The following is a 5,656-nucleotide window of genomic DNA, read 5'->3' on the forward strand; positions in this document are numbered from 1 at the left end:
TTCGGAGTTCTGATGGGATCCGGTGCGTTAGTGCTGGTATGATCGCATCCATCATTCATAGCACTCTAAATTCTATTAAACACCTCCTTCCTCCCAACGCCCTAGCCTGCCCCCCACCGACCTAGCCTCCACGCGCACCGACGCATGACGCGCCCGTCACGCCCATCCTCAACGCCCCCATCACCTGTCCTAACGACGTCGTTCCTGCAAAAAATAAATAATAATATTTTTTCAATTACACGACCAAATTTCGACAAAAAGGAGGGATGCAACACGAGGACTTCCCAGGGGGTCACCCATCCTAGTACTACTCTCGCCCAAGCACGCTTAACTTCGGAGTTCTGATGGGATCCGGTGCGTTAGTGCTGGTATGATCGCATCCATCATTCATAGCACTCTAAATTCTATTAAACACCTCCTTCCTCCCAACGCCCTAGCCTGCCCCCACCGACCTAGCCTCCACGCGCACCGACGCATGACGTCGCCCGTCACGCCCATCCTCAACGCCCCCATCACCTGTCCTAACGACGTCGTTCCTGCAAAAAATAAATAATAATATTTTTTCAATTACACGACCAAATTTCGACAAAAAGGAGGGATGCAACACGAGGACTTCCCAGGGGGTCACCCATCCTAGTACTACTCTCGCCCAAGCACGCTTAACTTCGGAGTTCTGATGGGATCCGGTGCGTTAGTGCTGGTATGATCGCATCCATCATTCATAGCACTCTAAATTCTATTAAACACCTCCTTCCTCCCAACGCCCTAGCCTGCCCCCCACCGACCTAGCCTCCACGCGCACCGACGCATGACGCCGCCCGTCACGCCCATCCTCAACGCCCCCATCACCTGTCCTAACGACGTCGTTCATGCAAAAAACAAATAATAATATTTTTTCAATTACACGACCAAATTTCGACAAAAAGGAGGGATGCAACACGAGGACTTCCCAGGGGGTCACCCATCCTAGTACTACTCTCGCCCAAGCACGCTTAACTTCGGAGTTCTGATGGGATCCGGTGCGTTAGTGCTGGTATGATCGCATCCATCATTCATAGCACTCTAAATTCTATTAAACACCTCCTTCCTCCCAACGCCCTAGCCTGCCCCCCACCGACCTAGCCTCCACGCGCACCGACGCATGACGCGCCCGTCACGCCCATCCTCAACGCCCCCATCACCTGTCCTAACGACGTCGTTCCTGCAAAAAATAAATAATAATATTTTTTCAATTACACGACCAAATTTCGACAAAAAGGAGGGATGCAACACGAGGACTTCCCAGGGGGTCACCCATCCTAGTACTACTCTCGCCCAAGCACGCTTAACTTCGGAGTTCTGATGGGATCCGGTGCGTTAGTGCTGGTATGATCGCATCCATCATTCATAGCACTCTAAATTCTATTAAACACCTCCTTCCTCCCAACGCCCTAGCCTGCCCCCCACCGACCTAGCCTCCACGCGCACCGACGCATGACGCCGCCCGTCACGCCCATCCTCAACGCCCCCATCACCTGTCCTAACGACGTCGTTCATGCAAAAAACAAATAATAATATTTTTTCAATTACACGACCAAATTTCGACAAAAAGGAGGGATGCAACACGAGGACTTCCCAGGGGGTCACCCATCCTAGTACTACTCTCGCCCAAGCACGCTTAACTTCGGAGTTCTGATGGGATCCGGTGCGTTAGTGCTGGTATGATCGCATCCATCATTCATAGCACTCTAAATTCTATTAAACACCTCCTTCCTCCCAACGCCCTAGCCTGCCCCCCACCGACCTAGCCTCCACGCGCACCGACGCATGACGCCGCCCGTCACGCCCATCCTCAACGCCCCCATCACCTGTCCTAACGACGTCGTTCATGCAAAAAACAAATAATAATATTTTTTCAATTACACGACCAAATTTCGACAAAAAGGAGGGATGCAACACGAGGACTTCCCAGGGGGTCACCCATCCTAGTACTACTCTCGCCCAAGCACGCTTAACTTCGGAGTTCTGATGGGATCCGGTGCGTTAGTGCTGGTATGATCGCATCCATCATTCATAGCACTCTAAATTCTATTAAACACCTCCTTCCTCCCAACGCCCTAGCCTGCCCCCCACCGACCTAGCCTCCACGCGCACCGACGCATGACGCCGCCCGTCACGCCCATCCTCAACGCCCCCATCACCTGTCCTAACGACGTCGTTCATGCAAAAAACAAATAATAATATTTTTTCAATTACACGACCAAATTTCGACAAAAAGGAGGGATGCAACACGAGGACTTCCCAGGGGGTCACCCATCCTAGTACTACTCTCGCCCAAGCACGCTTAACTTCGGAGTTCTGATGGGATCCGGTGCGTTAGTGCTGGTATGATCGCATCCATCATTCATAGCACTCTAAATTCTATTAAACACCTCCTTCCTCCCAACGCCCTAGCCTGCCCCCCACCGACCTAGCCTCCACGCGCACCGACGCATGACGCCGCCCGTCACGCCCATCCTCAACGCCCCCATCACCTGTCCTAACGACGTCGTTCCTGCAAAAAATAAATAATAATATTTTTTCAATTACACGACCAAATTTCGACAAAAAGGAGGGATGCAACACGAGGACTTCCCAGGGGGTCACCCATCCTAGTACTACTCTCGCCCAAGCACGCTTAACTTCGGAGTTCTGATGGGATCCGGTGCGTTAGTGCTGGTATGATCGCATCCATCATTCATAGCACTCTAAATTCTATTAAACACCTCCTTCCTCCCAACGCCCTAGCCTGCCCCCCACCGACCTAGCCTCCACGCGCACCGACGCATGACGCCGCCCGTCACGCCCATCCTCAACGCCCCCATCACCTGTCCTAACGACGTCGTTCCTGCAAAAAATAAATAATAATATTTTTTCAATTACACGACCAAATTTCGACAAAAAGGAGGGATGCAACACGAGGACTTCCCAGGGGGTCACCCATCCTAGTACTACTCTCGCCCAAGCACGCTTAACTTCGGAGTTCTGATGGGATCCGGTGCGTTAGTGCTGGTATGATCGCATCCATCATTCATAGCACTCTAAATTCTATTAAACACCTCCTTCCTCCCAACGCCCTAGCCTGCCCCCCACCGACCTAGCCTCCACGCGCACCGACGCATGACGCGCCCGTCACGCCCATCCTCAACGCCCCCATCACCTGTCCTAACGACGTCGTTCCTGCAAAAAATAAATAATAATATTTTTTCAATTACACGACCAAATTTCGACAAAAAGGAGGGATGCAACACGAGGACTTCCCAGGGGGTCACCCATCCTAGTACTACTCTCGCCCAAGCACGCTTAACTTCGGAGTTCTGATGGGATCCGGTGCGTTAGTGCTGGTATGATCGCATCCATCATTCATAGCACTCTAAATTCTATTAAACACCTCCTTCCTCCCAACGCCCTAGCCTGCCCCCCACCGACCTAGCCTCCACGCGCACCGACGCATGACGCCGCCCGTCACGCCCATCCTCAACGCCCCCATCACCTGTCCTAACGACGTCGTTCATGCAAAAAACAAATAATAATATTTTTTCAATTACACGACCAAATTTCGACAAAAAGGAGGGATGCAACACGAGGACTTCCCAGGGGGTCACCCATCCTAGTACTACTCTCGCCCAAGCACGCTTAACTTCGGAGTTCTGATGGGATCCGGTGCGTTAGTGCTGGTATGATCGCATCCATCATTCATAGCACTCTAAATTCTATTAAACACCTCCTTCCTCCCAACGCCCTAGCCTGCCCCCCACCGACCTAGCCTCCACGCGCACCGACGCATGACGCCGCCCGTCACGCCCATCCTCAACGCCCCCATCACCTGTCCTAACGACGTCGTTCATGCAAAAAACAAATAATAATATTTTTTCAATTACACGACCAAATTTCGACAAAAAGGAGGGATGCAACACGAGGACTTCCCAGGGGGTCACCCATCCTAGTACTACTCTCGCCCAAGCACGCTTAACTTCGGAGTTCTGATGGGATCCGGTGCGTTAGTGCTGGTATGATCGCATCCATCATTCATAGCACTCTAAATTCTATTAAACACCTCCTTCCTCCCAACGCCCTAGCCTGCCCCCCACCGACCTAGCCTCCACGCGCACCGACGCATGACGCCGCCCGTCACGCCCATCCTCAACGCCCCCATCACCTGTCCTAACGACGTCGTTCATGCAAAAAACAAATAATAATATTTTTTCAATTACACGACCAAATTTCGACAAAAAGAGGGATGCAACACGAGGACTTCCCAGGGGGTCACCCATCCTAGTACTACTCTCGCCCAAGCACGCTTAACTTCGGAGTTCTGATGGGATCCGGTGCGTTAGTGCTGGTATGATCGCATCCATCATTCATAGCACTCTAAATTCTATTAAACACCTCCTTCCTCCCAACGCCCTAGCCTGCCCCCCACCGACCTAGCCTCCACGCGCACCGACGCATGACGCCGCCCGTCACGCCCATCCTCAACGCCCCCATCACCTGTCCTAACGACGTCGTTCCTGCAAAAAATAAATAATAATATTTTTTCAATTACACGACCAAATTTCGACAAAAAGGAGGGATGCAACACGAGGACTTCCCAGGGGGTCACCCATCCTAGTACTACTCTCGCCCAAGCACGCTTAACTTCGGAGTTCTGATGGGATCCGGTGCGTTAGTGCTGGTATGATCGCATCCATCATTCATAGCACTCTAAATTCTATTAAACACCTCCTTCCTCCCAACGCCCTAGCCTGCCCCCCACCGACCTAGCCTCCACGCGCACCGACGCATGACGTCGCCCGTCACGCCCATCCTCAACGCCCCCATCACCTGTCCTAACGACGTCGTTCCTGCAAAAAATAAATAATAATATTTTTTCAATTACACGACCAAATTTCGACAAAAAGGAGGGATGCAACACGAGGACTTCCCAGGGGGTCACCCATCCTAGTACTACTCTCGCCCAAGCACGCTTAACTTCGGAGTTCTGATGGGATCCGGTGCGTTAGTGCTGGTATGATCGCATCCATCATTCATAGCACTCTAAATTCTATTAAACACCTCCTTCCTCCCAACGCCCTAGCCTGCCCCCCACCGACCTAGCCTCCACGCGCACCGACGCATGACGCCGCCCGTCACGCCCATCCTCAACGCCCCCATCACCTGTCCTAACGACGTCGTTCATGCAAAAAACAAATAATAATATTTTTTCAATTACACGACCAAATTTCGACAAAAAGGAGGGATGCAACACGAGGACTTCCCAGGGGGTCACCCATCCTAGTACTACTCTCGCCCAAGCACGCTTAACTTCGGAGTTCTGATGGGATCCGGTGCGTTAGTGCTGGTATGATCGCATCCATCATTCATAGCACTCTAAATTCTATTAAACACCTCCTTCCTCCCAACGCCCTAGCCTGCCCCCCACCGACCTAGCCTCCACGCGCACCGACGCATGACGCCGCCCGTCACGCCCATCCTCAACGCCCCCATCACCTGTCCTAACGACGTCGTTCCTGCAAAAAATAAATAATAATATTTTTTCAATTACACGACCAAATTTCGACAAAAAGGAGGGATGCAACACGAGGACTTCCCAGGGGGTCACCCATCCTAGTACTACTCTCGCCCAAGCACGCTTAAC

The 5,656-nt window shown here is 51.9% G+C and overlaps 16 non-coding genes across 16 annotated transcripts; all 16 read right to left on the bottom strand.

Annotated features, from left to right (window-relative positions):
• Positions 1–263: 263 nt before the first annotated feature.
• LOC125808495 (5S ribosomal RNA) lies at positions 264–382 on the bottom strand. Its single transcript, XR_007441737.1, has one exon. It is a non-coding gene; the product is annotated as a 5S ribosomal RNA (ribosomal RNA).
• A 213-nt stretch (positions 383–595) lies between these two features.
• Positions 596–714, bottom strand: LOC125809213 (5S ribosomal RNA). The gene has a single exon (XR_007441783.1). It is a non-coding gene; the product is annotated as a 5S ribosomal RNA (ribosomal RNA).
• A 214-nt stretch (positions 715–928) lies between these two features.
• On the bottom strand, positions 929–1,047 carry LOC125809334 (5S ribosomal RNA). Its single transcript, XR_007441793.1, has one exon. It is a non-coding gene; the product is annotated as a 5S ribosomal RNA (ribosomal RNA).
• A 213-nt stretch (positions 1,048–1,260) lies between these two features.
• On the bottom strand, positions 1,261–1,379 carry LOC125809395 (5S ribosomal RNA). Its single transcript, XR_007441794.1, has one exon. It is a non-coding gene; the product is annotated as a 5S ribosomal RNA (ribosomal RNA).
• Positions 1,380–1,593: 214 nt separating this feature from the next.
• On the bottom strand, positions 1,594–1,712 carry LOC125809448 (5S ribosomal RNA). Its single transcript, XR_007441800.1, has one exon. It is a non-coding gene; the product is annotated as a 5S ribosomal RNA (ribosomal RNA).
• Positions 1,713–1,926: 214 nt separating this feature from the next.
• On the bottom strand, positions 1,927–2,045 carry LOC125808566 (5S ribosomal RNA). Its single transcript, XR_007441739.1, has one exon. It is a non-coding gene; the product is annotated as a 5S ribosomal RNA (ribosomal RNA).
• Positions 2,046–2,259: 214 nt separating this feature from the next.
• LOC125808631 (5S ribosomal RNA) lies at positions 2,260–2,378 on the bottom strand. The gene has a single exon (XR_007441742.1). It is a non-coding gene; the product is annotated as a 5S ribosomal RNA (ribosomal RNA).
• A 214-nt stretch (positions 2,379–2,592) lies between these two features.
• LOC125808700 (5S ribosomal RNA) lies at positions 2,593–2,711 on the bottom strand. The gene has a single exon (XR_007441743.1). It is a non-coding gene; the product is annotated as a 5S ribosomal RNA (ribosomal RNA).
• A 214-nt stretch (positions 2,712–2,925) lies between these two features.
• Positions 2,926–3,044, bottom strand: LOC125808765 (5S ribosomal RNA). The gene has a single exon (XR_007441747.1). It is a non-coding gene; the product is annotated as a 5S ribosomal RNA (ribosomal RNA).
• Positions 3,045–3,257: 213 nt separating this feature from the next.
• On the bottom strand, positions 3,258–3,376 carry LOC125808834 (5S ribosomal RNA). Its single transcript, XR_007441749.1, has one exon. It is a non-coding gene; the product is annotated as a 5S ribosomal RNA (ribosomal RNA).
• Positions 3,377–3,590: 214 nt separating this feature from the next.
• LOC125808900 (5S ribosomal RNA) lies at positions 3,591–3,709 on the bottom strand. Its single transcript, XR_007441751.1, has one exon. It is a non-coding gene; the product is annotated as a 5S ribosomal RNA (ribosomal RNA).
• Positions 3,710–3,923: 214 nt separating this feature from the next.
• On the bottom strand, positions 3,924–4,042 carry LOC125808958 (5S ribosomal RNA). The gene has a single exon (XR_007441754.1). It is a non-coding gene; the product is annotated as a 5S ribosomal RNA (ribosomal RNA).
• Positions 4,043–4,255: 213 nt separating this feature from the next.
• Positions 4,256–4,374, bottom strand: LOC125809025 (5S ribosomal RNA). Its single transcript, XR_007441757.1, has one exon. It is a non-coding gene; the product is annotated as a 5S ribosomal RNA (ribosomal RNA).
• Positions 4,375–4,588: 214 nt separating this feature from the next.
• Positions 4,589–4,707, bottom strand: LOC125809090 (5S ribosomal RNA). The gene has a single exon (XR_007441778.1). It is a non-coding gene; the product is annotated as a 5S ribosomal RNA (ribosomal RNA).
• Positions 4,708–4,921: 214 nt separating this feature from the next.
• Positions 4,922–5,040, bottom strand: LOC125809150 (5S ribosomal RNA). Its single transcript, XR_007441780.1, has one exon. It is a non-coding gene; the product is annotated as a 5S ribosomal RNA (ribosomal RNA).
• Positions 5,041–5,254: 214 nt separating this feature from the next.
• LOC125809272 (5S ribosomal RNA) lies at positions 5,255–5,373 on the bottom strand. The gene has a single exon (XR_007441789.1). It is a non-coding gene; the product is annotated as a 5S ribosomal RNA (ribosomal RNA).
• Positions 5,374–5,656: the final 283 nt, after the last annotated feature.

The sequence above is a fragment of the Solanum verrucosum genome, unplaced genomic scaffold (genome assembly GCF_900185275.1).
Source record: "Solanum verrucosum unplaced genomic scaffold, falcon-dt-bn FXZP01000905.1, whole genome shotgun sequence".
In the NCBI taxonomy this organism is placed as follows: Eukaryota; Viridiplantae; Streptophyta; class Magnoliopsida; order Solanales; family Solanaceae; genus Solanum; species Solanum verrucosum.